General features: G+C 39.9%; 1 protein-coding gene across 1 annotated transcript in view; it reads left to right on the plus strand.

Annotated features, from left to right (window-relative positions):
* The window catches only part of ADCY2 (adenylate cyclase 2), a 434,114-nt gene that overhangs the window by 94,964 nt on the left and 326,382 nt on the right, over nucleotides 1–12,768 (plus strand). The gene's annotated exons all lie outside the window — the stretch shown is intronic.

The following is a 12,768-nucleotide window of genomic DNA, read 5'->3' on the forward strand; positions in this document are numbered from 1 at the left end:
GTGAGACGGTTGGAGTTGAGAGCTGTTTCAGGAAGTTGTGTAATTCAAGAATTGAAAGCCTCACAGAGCCAACACGGACACAGAAATAATTCATCTTTACAGCTCAGGCATATGCATTCTCCTCTTTAATATTTTCCTCTTTCAGAATGAGAGAAGAAGCAAACAAAGGCATTTAGAGCTTGGTGGGTCTTTTTGTGGTCAGACCCCCCTTGTACAAACACACTGCTTCACCCGGATGCTGATTTATGTAGATGTTGAACACACAAGTAGAAAATGGAGTATTTGTTTTTAGATGAATAATTCACTCATTTTCCCCGCATGAGTTTTTCTCATCTGAAGCACTGGCCTTTCAAATTAAATAAATATAATGTTTCAAAAGAATATGGGCATGAATATTCATAAAGACCAAAACAGTGAATATAAATAAAAGCCCTTTTACATAACATTTTATTTTTTTTTACGAGGACCTTACTTTTTTTTTTTTTTTTTTTTTTTTTGCTGTTGTTCTTCTAAAATTTTATTATTCAAAGTGATTTTCCAGGACACCATTTCTTCTACAAAACCTACCTGTTATTGAAGTAGTGATACTGCTTTTCCAAATTGTTTCATGCAACAGTATTTTCCTTTACGGAGTAGAATTGAGGTAGTACTTGCTCGTGGCACAGCCCTTTAGCCATAGAATCAGCCTAGCATGGTGCCAACTCCTCAGTACAGTGCTTGTCTAAACAACTGGAGGAACGTAAAAAAAGAAAACAATTTTTAAGAAGATTATGTACCCCGAAAATGTGGCCAGTTCATACACATAAAGGATGGCAGATCAGGTTTTGGTGTTTCTATAGATAAGCCGATGATTTAAAGCTTCAAAATATGCATACATGCAAAATGTAGGTTATCATAAACTGGGAATACAAATAGTGAGGCTCTCATCCCAGTTCCTTAAAAGCTGGAGGTAAAGGTAGAATGAGACAGCTGACATTTGACTAGAAAGAGAAAGATAAACAAATTAAGACTGCGGTTATTTTTACCCAAACAACTCGTTTAAAAGGAGCCAGTATATCATGATATTTGATTGATTAATTCTGTTAATGGAATTGTCTGGATAGTCTTACTATAAGTAATCCCTGAGATTACTTAGAGTAGAAGTGCATTGCTGTCTATTTTATAACATTAGCTCCTCAAGGCTGTGAGTGTCTTTGAACACATGACCTTATAATCAATGCTGATTTAATGGCAGCGTACTGTATAATTTAAAGCTGGACGTTAATGAAAGTGAAGTTGATATAACTGCAGCAGGAAAGGTTGATTTTGAGATATGTTGTTCTTGACCGTCTGATATCCACTTGCCAGACTGGAAGGATGGGAAATTCTTCACTTGAAGGGTGGGCTCCTGGTCCATTCTGTTACACACAAAAAGGGGGCCACAGAGAGATGAAAATGTTCAGAGTCACTTTTGTAAAAATATAAGCTCAGAAAGTAGAAATCTATTTACTACCTTCTGAAAAAAGAATGATTTAAAAAATCATCAAAGAGCACATTATTATTTTTTTAACATCTTTATTAGAGTATAATTGCTTTACAATGGTATGATAATTTCTGCTGTATAAGAAAGTGGATCAGCTATACATAAACATATATCCCTATATCTCCTCCCTCTTGTGTCTGCCTCCCACCCTCCCTATCCCACTCCTCTAGGTGAACACAAAGCACCGAGCTGATCTCCTTGTGCTATGTGGCTGCTTCCCACTAGCTAGCTATTTTACATTTGGTAGTGTATATATGTCCATGCCACTCTCTCACTTCGTCCCAGCTTACCCTTCCCCCTCCCCGTGTCCTCAAGTCCATCCTCTATGTCTGTGTCTTTATTCCTGTCCTGCCTCTAGGTTCTTCAGAACCATTTTCTTTTTTTTTCTTAGATTCCCTATGTATGTGTTAGCATACGGTATTTGTTTTTCTCTTTATGACTTACTTCACTCTGTATGACAGACTCTAGGTCCATCCACCTCACTACAAATAGTTCAATTTTGTTTCTTTTTATGGCTGAGTAATATTCCATTGTATGTATGTGCCACATCTTCTTTATCCATTCATCTGTCGATGGACACTTAGGTTGCTTCCATGTCCTGGCTATTGTAAATAGAGCTGCAATGAACATTTTGGTACATGACTCTTTTTGAATTATGGTTTTCTCACAGTATATGCCCAGTAGTGGGATTGCTGGGTCGTATGGTCATTCTATTTTAGTTTTTTAAGGAACCTCCATACTGTTCTCCATAGTGGCTGTATCATTGTACATTCCCACCAACAGTGCAAGAGTGTTCCCTGTTCTCCACACCCTCTCCAGCATTTGTTGTTTGTAGATCTTTTGATGATGGCCATTCTGACCAGGGTGAGGTTATATCTCATTGTAGTTTTGATTTGCATTTCTCTAATGATTAGTGATGTTGAGCATCCTTTCATGTGTTTGTTGGCAGTCTGTATATCTTCTTTGGAGAAATGTCTATTTAGGTGCCCATTTTTGGATTGGGTTGTTTGTTTCTTGATATTGAGCTGCATGAACTGCTTGTAAATTTTGGAGATTAATCCTTTGTCAGTTGCTTCATTTGCAAATTTTCTCCCATTCTGAGGGTTGTCTTTTCGTCTTGTAGGCAAGAATATACAAGAAAAGACCGCCTCTTCAATAAGTGGTGCTGGGAAAACTGGACAGCTGCATGTAAAAGAGTGAAATTAGAACACTCCCTAACACCATACACAAAAATAAACTCAAAATGGATTAAAGACCTAAATGTAAGGCCAGACACTATAAAACTCTTATAGGAAAACATAGGCAGAACACTCTTTGACATAAATCACAGCAAGATCCTTTTTGACCCACCTCCTAGAGATATGGAAATAAAAACAAAAATAAACAAATGGGACCTAATGAAACTTAAAAGCTTTTTCACAAAAAAGGAAAACATAAACAAGAGCACATTATTTTTTCCTAACCGTGTACTAGAAAAAATATTAAGTAGACAGTTTCTAATAGACATCATTTTACCTGATTGCTTCCAAATGAACTTGCTATTTTCTTTCTTTGCATTTGATGAGGAAAGTAATTTTTAAGGAGAAGGACTTCCTGGTGTTGGAGCAAGCTGTTTGGTAGAGCAGATGGATTCTCAAGGTTCTTTTTATTTTGAATGACATGAATACCCTGGACAATGCTCACCTTATGTTGTCCGTTAACCTTCAGGAATTATGGTGAAATAATGTTTTACCTTCAGCAGAAGATCATGGCTTGTTTTTATGCTGCCTTATGACTCTGGACAAAATACTTAACCCTTCAGCACCTTGATCTTCCCAATTGTAAAATAAGAAAATACTTGTCAATAGATCCTGTTTGTAATGTATTTTGAGATCGTCACAATATCAGTTTTAGGTTGTATGATGTTCTTTCTACATACTAACAGCTATTTCTGGGAACGTTCTACCTTTTCTCAGTTCTTTTTTCTGTTGTTTCCAAAGACTTTTTCATGTAATTCCAAGACCGTATGAAGCCTGGACATTTTGGTAAATGACTTTCTTAGAAGCCATGCTTACCGATTATTTTGCCAATAGGTTAACATAATAATTCTTTGGAAGTTTCAAAGGCAATGACCTATATTTTAGGTTTTCATTAAAGTAGAACATCACTTCTGATACCAACTGCTGTTTTAGTCAGGTTTCTTCTCTGATAATTCTGAATAATAAGCAACTCCCAAATCCAAGTGGCTTGTAGCAGTAATCATGTTTTTTCTCTTTCATACTCACTAGTTTGCAGGTTGGCTAGATTTGTCTGATCTCTGTTGGCCCTACCCAGGCTCAGCAGGTAGGATATATTCCAGACTTTGTTTTGGGTCCAGATCTACTCCATTGTCTTTAATCCAGACCCAGTTTAAAGAGATGTGTCTTTCTGGGCCATGTCCTTCTCATTGTGGAAGACCAGGCATCCAAGAGGGCAGGCAGAAATGTGAATTGAAGCCCCTAAAAGCCTCAGTTCTGAACTGGTTGCTGTCACTTCAGCCCATATCCCATTACTGAAAGTAAGTCTCATGACCAAGTCCAAAGTCAATGCCGTGGAGACGAATACTGCATCTCCTGATATCCATGGCAAGGGCAAGGTGAGAAGAAAGAACTGTGACCACATCTTCCACATTAGGAAACTGTGCCTAACTGAGCAAAGTTCAAGAATGACTTGTGGAGCTTCCCTGGTGGCGCAGTGGTTGAGAGTCTGCCTGCCGATGCAGAGGACATGGGTTCGTTCCCCGGTCCGGGAGGATCCCACATCCCGCAGAGCGGCTGGGCCCGTGAGCCATGGCCGCTGGGCCTGCACGTCCGGAGCCTGTGCTCCGCAACGGGAGAGGCCACAACAGTGAGAGTCCCGTGCACCTAAAAAAAAAAAAAAAAAAAAAAAAAAAAAAAAGAATGCCTTGTGTTCTCATTTTTATCTTGACCAAATGACCACCATCCCCAAAAAATCTTTAAAAAACTGAAGAGGTACTCTGGGAAACAGGAGGATAATGTGGGAACACTATACTACTTTTCCAGACCCAAGAAACAGAGTTTACATGCTTTAACAATGAGGACGGTAGCTCGTATTCAGACAAAGTAGTTTGCTAATTACTGGTGGAAAGTTTACATATTTTTAACTCTAAGCAAATCAGGCTTGCAGACAGACCCTGCCATCTTTATGTGAGTATGAGGGGGGAAAGAAGGTACAGGAAACAAATGGACAAGTTTGGAAATTGGCCTTCACTCCAAGAAATTTCAAGTGTCTTATGAACAGGGACCCTGTATTATCCATGATAGGTAACAAAATGCTTCATATATTGTAGAGTTAAATACTGGTGAATAAATGAATGCATGAAAGATGAAGAAAGGAATATGAAACATATAAGTAGATGGATACCCAGGTCTAAACAAGGAAACAGGAGGAAGAGAAGTGACCGTGGAAAAGAAATCAGGAAACTGCATTAGTCATCACCGTCTCAAAGTAGGGGCTGAGGGTCTGGACAGACAGAACTGTCCAAATTCGCTGGCGAAGACGGCAGGCTGCCTTTGTGCTAGGATATTAGTTTTTTTTTTTACCTCCTACTATTCTCTCTTTTTCAAGCTTTTTAAAATTTATGATATACCTCCCACCTATTTTAAATTAAAAAAAGGCACAGTGAAAGTTATTGTTTTACCTCTGATTCCAACATCAATCTCCCTTAACTCTGAGAAACATCTTCAGGAGAAGAATGAAAGCTACCCAGTGATTCATGGTTTCATCATTACTCTTTTGGAGCCCAGGCTTTCCATCAAAGAACATCATATGTATTCTTTCCCTTAATAATATAACATTTAAAGATATGTTTTCATATTCTGTAAAAATAGAGTCGATATTCAGAAAATATTCTTGTCCAAAAATATCTGCAGAAGAAAAATAGAATCTTTTCTATCATTGAGTCTTCAAGGTGTCCCTGCGTTTTATCCTGAATTACGGTCATTAAAGATGTTTTTGTATAGTATAGAGTTAATTTCCAAGAATTTCTAAGTATATCTTTCATAGTAAGAAAGATGGAGTTCTACTTAACTATTCAGAATCGAATGAGAGATACTATTTGATGACTCAAATAGACAGTTCATTTCCTTCCTCTGAAACGAGTGCTTCCGTCAGGAAAATGGAAGCAACAGGTTGGGGCAGTGACAACATGGAGGAAGGTGTGTCGAATGACCCAGACATCACATGTCATTAGTAACTGTTGGTCGGGTCCCTTTTGCTTATTTAGTAGAAATGAAGCTGGAACTAAATAATTATTTAGATTGGTCTCTATTTTAAAATCAAATTGGCCTGGAGACTTCAAGAAATAAGATTTAATAACAATTTCTTTCATCAGTATCTTATAGTTTTCTGAGCACAAGTCTTTTGCCTCCTTAGGTAGGTTTATTCCTAGGTATTTTATTCTTTTTGATGCAATCATAAATGGGATTGTCTTCTTGACTTCTCTTTCTGATCTTTCGTTGTAAGTGTATAGGAATGCAAGAGATTTCTGTGTATTAATTTCATATCCTGCAACTTTACCAAATTAACTGATAAGCTCTAGTAGTTTTCTGGTAGCATCTTTAGGATACTCTATGTATGGTGTCATGTCATATCGCTTATGTGGAATCTAAAAAAATGGTACAAATGAACTTATTCACAAAACAGAAATAGAGTTACAGACGTAGAAAACAATCTTATGGTTAATGGCTTGGGGGGGAGGGATAAATGGCAATTGGGATTGACATATACACTCTATTATATATAGAATAGGTGACTAATAAGGACATGCTGTATAGCACAGGAAAATCTACTCAGTACTCTGTAATGGCCTATATGGGAAAAGACTCTAAAAAAGAGTGGATATATGTATAAGTATAACTGATTCACTTTGCTGTACCTGAAACTAGCACAACATTTTACATCAACTATACTCCAAAATTTTTAAAAAAAGAAAGAAAAAAAAGATCTCATAACAAAGTCAAAGATGAGTAATTTCTCATAGTTCACTGATTCATTGTTAACTCAGTGTCTGCTTTGGACCAGACTTTGATTAGAGCAGTGTGGCAGAGGTGAACACATCTCCCTTGTCCTGTGTGTCCATCTGGTTGGCATATTGGAAACTCTCTGCAGTCTTTGCCACAAGCAAGACTAACGCTGACCACTGAACCCACCCAGAGCCCATCAGATCCGTATGGGTCCCAGGCACCACCTGGGAACAGGGTTAGAATACAAAGTTGGATTCAGTAAACTTTGCATGGAGCCCAAGAGCACACATTTCTGACAAGCTCCCAGGTGAGGCTGAGATCGAGTGCAAGGCCCACAGTTGGTGTAACAAGGATCTGAGCTCCACAGAGCAAGAGACAATTCAGGGTTGTTACTGGTACGGAGCATAATGGATGTGCTGAGGAAGCTTGTACCTCCCATACCCTGAAGAACCATCAGCCAAGACCAGTAGTGAACTGGGGAGAGGTGGGAAGACCGCACATACACCCAGGCAGAAGTCATCAGACACTCACAGGTTAGCAGAGGCACCGAACACACTGTTGACACTAGGAGCTGGCTTAATTTTCATTACTAGGGTCTTTCAATGACGAATGTGTAGCTGCGACGCTCTACTGCTCTTAGTTATATCCTTGTTACTGATGAGACGTTAAGATGAGCTGGGATAAAAATGAGTGTCATCCATCATGCTGCCTGGACCCGTGGGAATGAATGCAGGTCTGTAGAGCCAGGCTCACACCCCTGAGTTACACACCGTGGAGCACAAGCCTCTAATCAATCAGCTCCCTTTGCTTCCCTGCTCGGAACTTGCGTGTGCAATTACACCTGAAATGTTTCATCCCTTCTTTCCTTCAGGACGCATTTGTTGAGATCTTTATGTGCCAGGTACTATTCTCAGGTCCGTACAGGATCCTTGTCCCCATGGAGCCTACATTTGTATGGATAAAGACAGAAAATAAAAATGAGAAAAATATAAAAATAAGCATTCAGATTCCAATAATGACAGGAAGGCGTTCAGCAGGGTGATTAGCTAGAGGACGAATGGGGGTGATAATTTAGATACAGAGTTAGTGGAATTCTCTCTGGGAGGTGATATTTGAGCTTCTGTCCTGGATGACAGAAGCCAGCCAAGGGAAGATCCAAGGAAGAATATTTGAGGCAGAAGAACAGAAAGTGCAAAGGCCCTGAGGTTGTCGGAGGAACATCAATAAGGCCAGTATGGAGGGACTATGAACGTGGGGTGATGGGAGTTGGTGAGATATGAGATTAGAGACATCAGCCAGACCAGATCATGAGGAACCCATATTGGCATACCGAGGACTTTGAACTTTTTCTTAGTGTTGTAGAAAGCCAGTGATGGGGTATAAACAGAGGAGGAGTGACATGGTCAGTTTTAACATTTTAAAAGATCACTTTGATTACCATCATGTCCCATAATTGTCATTCCTTTTTTGTGGTGAGAACTTTAAGATCTAATTTCTTAGCAACTTTGATGTATATAATAATGTTGTTAACTGTAAAGGCAATGCTGTGCTTTAGATCCCCGGGACTTACTCGCCCTATAACTGCAAGTGTGTGCCCTTTGACAAACATCTCCCCATTTCTCCACTCCCAGCCCCTGGTAACCGCCATTGTACTCTGTTTCTACAAGTTGAATTTTTTAGATTTCACATATAAGTGATATCATACGTATAAACAAATCATCAGTGTCTTTCTCACTGTGATTTATCTCTCTTAGCATAATGCCTTCGAGGTCCATCCGTGTTGTTAAAAAGGGCAAGATATTCTTCTTTCTCATGGCTGAATAATATGACATTATGTATATACATATGTGTGTGTGTGTGTGTGTGTGTGTGTGTGTGTATCTCCTTCCCCTTGGTTAGTCCTCGTGGGTAAGCCTCCGTCTCTCAGCTGAGGAGAGGTGGAGTTAAATTCAAAGTTAAATTTGAAAAGCAGGGTGATCATAAAGAGACACTCAAAGAAGCCTTAACACACACGGATGCTTTAGCACTAAAAATTGGTATGACAGGATTCCCCAATTAAAGAAAGTACTGTTTTACACAGTTGTGATATTTGCACTAAAAAATGTAAGAGTGACTTAAAGTAATCTTTATGTAAAGTATGATCAAGGAACAAGGTAATAAAATACTAATCTACATGAAAAGGTAAATCTAGCTTGTGTGTTTTGTTTCTTTAAAAGTTAAAGCACATTTCTGGCTTAATAGCTTTATAGTTATGTTTCCAGAAAGTTTTAAAGATGCCCCTAATTAGTAAATCATATACATATTCTCAAAATCAACAATCCTTTGGGGTGGAAATAACATTCAAAGAGGAAATTTTTATTTTGAATTTAGAACTTACCTTCCAGAATGCTCAATTAGATCAATATATTCAAAAATTCTATCTTTTCCTTGGGCAGTTTTTACTAAGACCTCGCATTTCTAGTTGTATGCTAAAACAATAAGACACATATTTTTTCCTAGGGCTCAAGGACTCCTGCAGGGTAAACTAGGAGGTGCCCTGAGAACAGGGGCCATTTCCTGTTCGATCCAGTGTCTGCTGTTTCCTGCCATAGACAGCTGATAGATGTCTGTTCACTTAAGTCTTTTGATCAGTAGAGAAATAATCATTCAAAATTTAATATGGCTGTAGTTAATGGCGAGGCCCATTGGATCAAGGAAGATGGTGAGATATTTTTAGAGATGCATTTAGTGAGAAAATGCTAATAACGTGGATGTAGTTTAGGTCATATTGGGACGTATGACGTATAATAGAGTTTTTCGTGCAGACAGCAAATATTTAAGGAGCACCTACCATGTGTTAACCATTGTGCGCCTTGGCGTTGGGGACTTGGCTATGAGTGAAACAGGTTCCTGCCCTTACGATGTCATTTCATCTTCACTGTGCAGAGGGAGAAGATTAACAAACCCAGAACTATAAATAAATGTTGTGAATAAGGTAAAGGAGGTGACAAGGACTAGGGTGTGGAAGGGAGGTTTGCTGTTTTGTGCAGGGCAGTCCGTTAAGTCTGGTAGGTAAAGTAATACTTGATCAGAGACCTGAGTGGAAAGAGGGAGCCTGGTAGGGGCACCACAGGGATGAGCACCTGGGCAGCAGCACCCCTGGCAGGCCCCAGAAACAGCCAGGAGGCCAAAGATACTGGATCACGGGAAGGGAAGGAGGGACCTGGCAGAGTGGAGGGCAGTGTGGCCACAGGAGACCACATCCTAGGACTGGTGGGATGTTGCCCGGTCTTGAGAGTTTACTCTGAGTGAGATGGGGGAAAGCTGGAGAGTGTTGGAGAAATGATAAGAATTTGTATATGAACTGGGTCTAGAAAGAGGTAAGATTTCAACAGGCCAAGAAAAGGAGGAAGGACATTCTGAGAACGAGCAATGGCAGACCTAGAGGCGAGCACCCCATGCCTACCACATGGGGATGACCAGGGTTGGCTGGAAGACAGGCTGCTTCCAGAGCAGAGTGGGGGTGAGGATGGAAAGGTCAGTTTGGGGACAGTCTGGACCTCCAGGCCATGTGGTTTCTGCTTTACTCTGTGATCACAAGAAGCCTTGGAGAAAAGTGTTCAGAGCACAGGGGTAAGCCAGAGAAAGTATTCATCTAAGGAAAAACTAACTAGATCTTTGCACTCAAGATCAGAAATCCAGCAGTTGTATGTTGGCTGGATTAAAGAAAGGAGACTGCTGGAGAAAAGGAGATCAGTGAGAGTATTGCTGTATCAGTTGGATAAGCGCTTCCTATCATGCCACAGTGATCGTCAGTGAGGAAATTCTGGAGTCGTGTGGTGCATCCATTTCTATGGGATATTTTGCAGCTGGTAAAAAGTAAATAATACCTTAACATCTATAGACTTGGAAAGATGGCTGTGGTGCACATATAGTTCAGTGATAAAAGCACATTGCAGAGTAATGCATATAAAAGCATCCTCTTTAAGCCATCAATTAAACCTCCCAGGTGTGTGCATGTGTGTGTGTTTGTATGAGCTTGGTAACCCATCAATTAAACCTCCCAGGTGTGTGCATGTGTGTGTGTTTGTATGAGCTTGGTTTGTATGAGCTTGGTATCAGTTTAATGTTTTGGACCTTTTTACTCACACATTCTTTTAGATACGGCAAATCCATTTTGGTTTTACATATGGCCCTATTTGAAGTTGCTTTGGAAAGCAAGCTAAAAAAAATAGAGCCCTCTGGGAGTAATAAAAAGTGCAGACTGTCCCCCCCTGGGCCTTGAAACTGCACTAGACTCTCTTTCCATCCAGCCTGCCGAATGCAGCCCAGGCACCACTCGCTGAGCTCCCGAAGTGTTGCTCCTGGGATGCTGCCACTAAAATCCAAAACTTGATTGAATATGACTTGCTTAACTGACCTTTAACAGTTTCCTTTTGTCATCCAAAAGTGGGTAACAGGAGCCACTGTATTCAGAAAACCTGCCGCCTCTATTCTCCATTTGGTTACTGCAGATAAGCTTTCCACGTGCTTCCATTTCAAAGCTCAGAATGTTTGCAGAGCGTGTGTTAATTGAAATCGTGTTAGCGTTTTAAAGCTGTCCAAAAGTTTTGTTAATTTCAAAGAAATACTAAAGGATTTTGCATTAGAAGAAAAACATGTAGTTGGCAAAGAGGTTTTCTTTTGTAATTGATTGTCAATTCTGATACCTGAAAATATTCGTTTAATGCCTTTGCAGGATATAAGGGTTTGGCATAAATTCTACATGTAGCAATAATAATACCTTAATTGAAAGTGTTTCCTGTAAATTTGCTGGATATTAGGGATTCCAAAGTAAATTTAATTTTCTCAGTGAGCTGTGGCTACATTAACAATTGTTTTTCTCATTCTTAAAAGAGACTTTTCCTATAGCTTAATGGTTCTCCACCAGAGGTGGTATTACTCCCTGGAAGACATTTGACAATGGCTGGAGACATTTTCAGTTGTCACAGCTTTGAAGGGGGGATGCTGTTGGCATCCAGTGGGTGGAGGCCAGGGATGCTGCCACCCATCCTGCAGTGCACAGAAAGCATCCACCACAAAGAATTATCCAGCCTCAGCGGTCAATAGTACTGAGGCTGAGACAACCTGCTTAAGAGAATCTGCACCGTTACTTTTTGATGGTAATATGCGGTACAGATTCCTGTGACTATGCAGGAGGGGAAATGAGCCTGGCGTCCACCCAAGCTTCCCTCTCTTTAAATCCAGAGCAGAGCCTTTTGCCCGCATCCTTCCCGTGAATTTACACCCGGACACACAGGAGCAGAACAGCTGGTGCCCTGTCTCTTGTGTCCTTCCTGCTATTCTGGGCTTTAGGATTCCTTAAAGTAACACGGGTCACCCTGTAAAAGTGGGGCAAGCTCTTTCCTTAGCCTCACTTATTTTTTGAGTGAAGAGCTGTGTGGTGAATGAAGCTATCAAATCCCCACGTTCCCTATTTTTCTGACCTTGGTCTGGTCTTTTTTCCATTTGATTTATCACCTTTTTATCCCTTTTGATGTTCTGTTTCTTTTATAATGACAATGGCCTGTTTTATTACCTACTAAACCATTTTCTTTTCCATTCCGAGCTTTTCTCTAAGCTGTTTCAAATTGATTTTTTTTATTGAGGTGACATTCACATAACATGGATTAGCCACTTTAGAGGGAAGAATTCAGTGGGTTTTAGTATAGTCACAGTGTGTGCCATATCCAGCTTTATCTAGTTCTGGAACATTCTCATCACCCCAAAGGAAACTCTCTCCCTATTGAGCAGTTACTTCACATTCCTCCTTGCCCCAGCCCCTAAAAACCACCAATCTGCTTTCTGTCTCTGTAAATTTACTTATTCTGGATATTTCATATCAATGGGATCATACAATATGGGGTCTTTTGCCCTAGCTGTGTTCACTTAGTATAATGTTTTTGAGGTTCACCCACATGGTAGCCTGGATCAGTATTCCCTTCCTTTTCAGGGCTGCATAGTATTCCATTGTATGGATGGACCACATGCAGTTTATCCATTCATCCATGGATGGACATTTGCGTTGTTTCCACCTTTTTAATATTGTGAATAGTGCTGTCATGAACATGTGTGTACATGTATTTGTTTGAGTACTTGTTTTCAATTCTCTAGGGTATATATTTAGGATCACGTGGTAATTGTATGTTTAACCTTTGGGAAACTGTCAAACTGTTTTCACTACAGGGGAATCATCTCTAAGCTGCTTTATTTTGTTAATTCCAT

This window comes from Lagenorhynchus albirostris, chromosome 3 (genome assembly GCF_949774975.1).
Source record: "Lagenorhynchus albirostris chromosome 3, mLagAlb1.1, whole genome shotgun sequence".
NCBI classification, from domain to species: Eukaryota; Metazoa; Chordata; class Mammalia; order Artiodactyla; family Delphinidae; genus Lagenorhynchus; species Lagenorhynchus albirostris.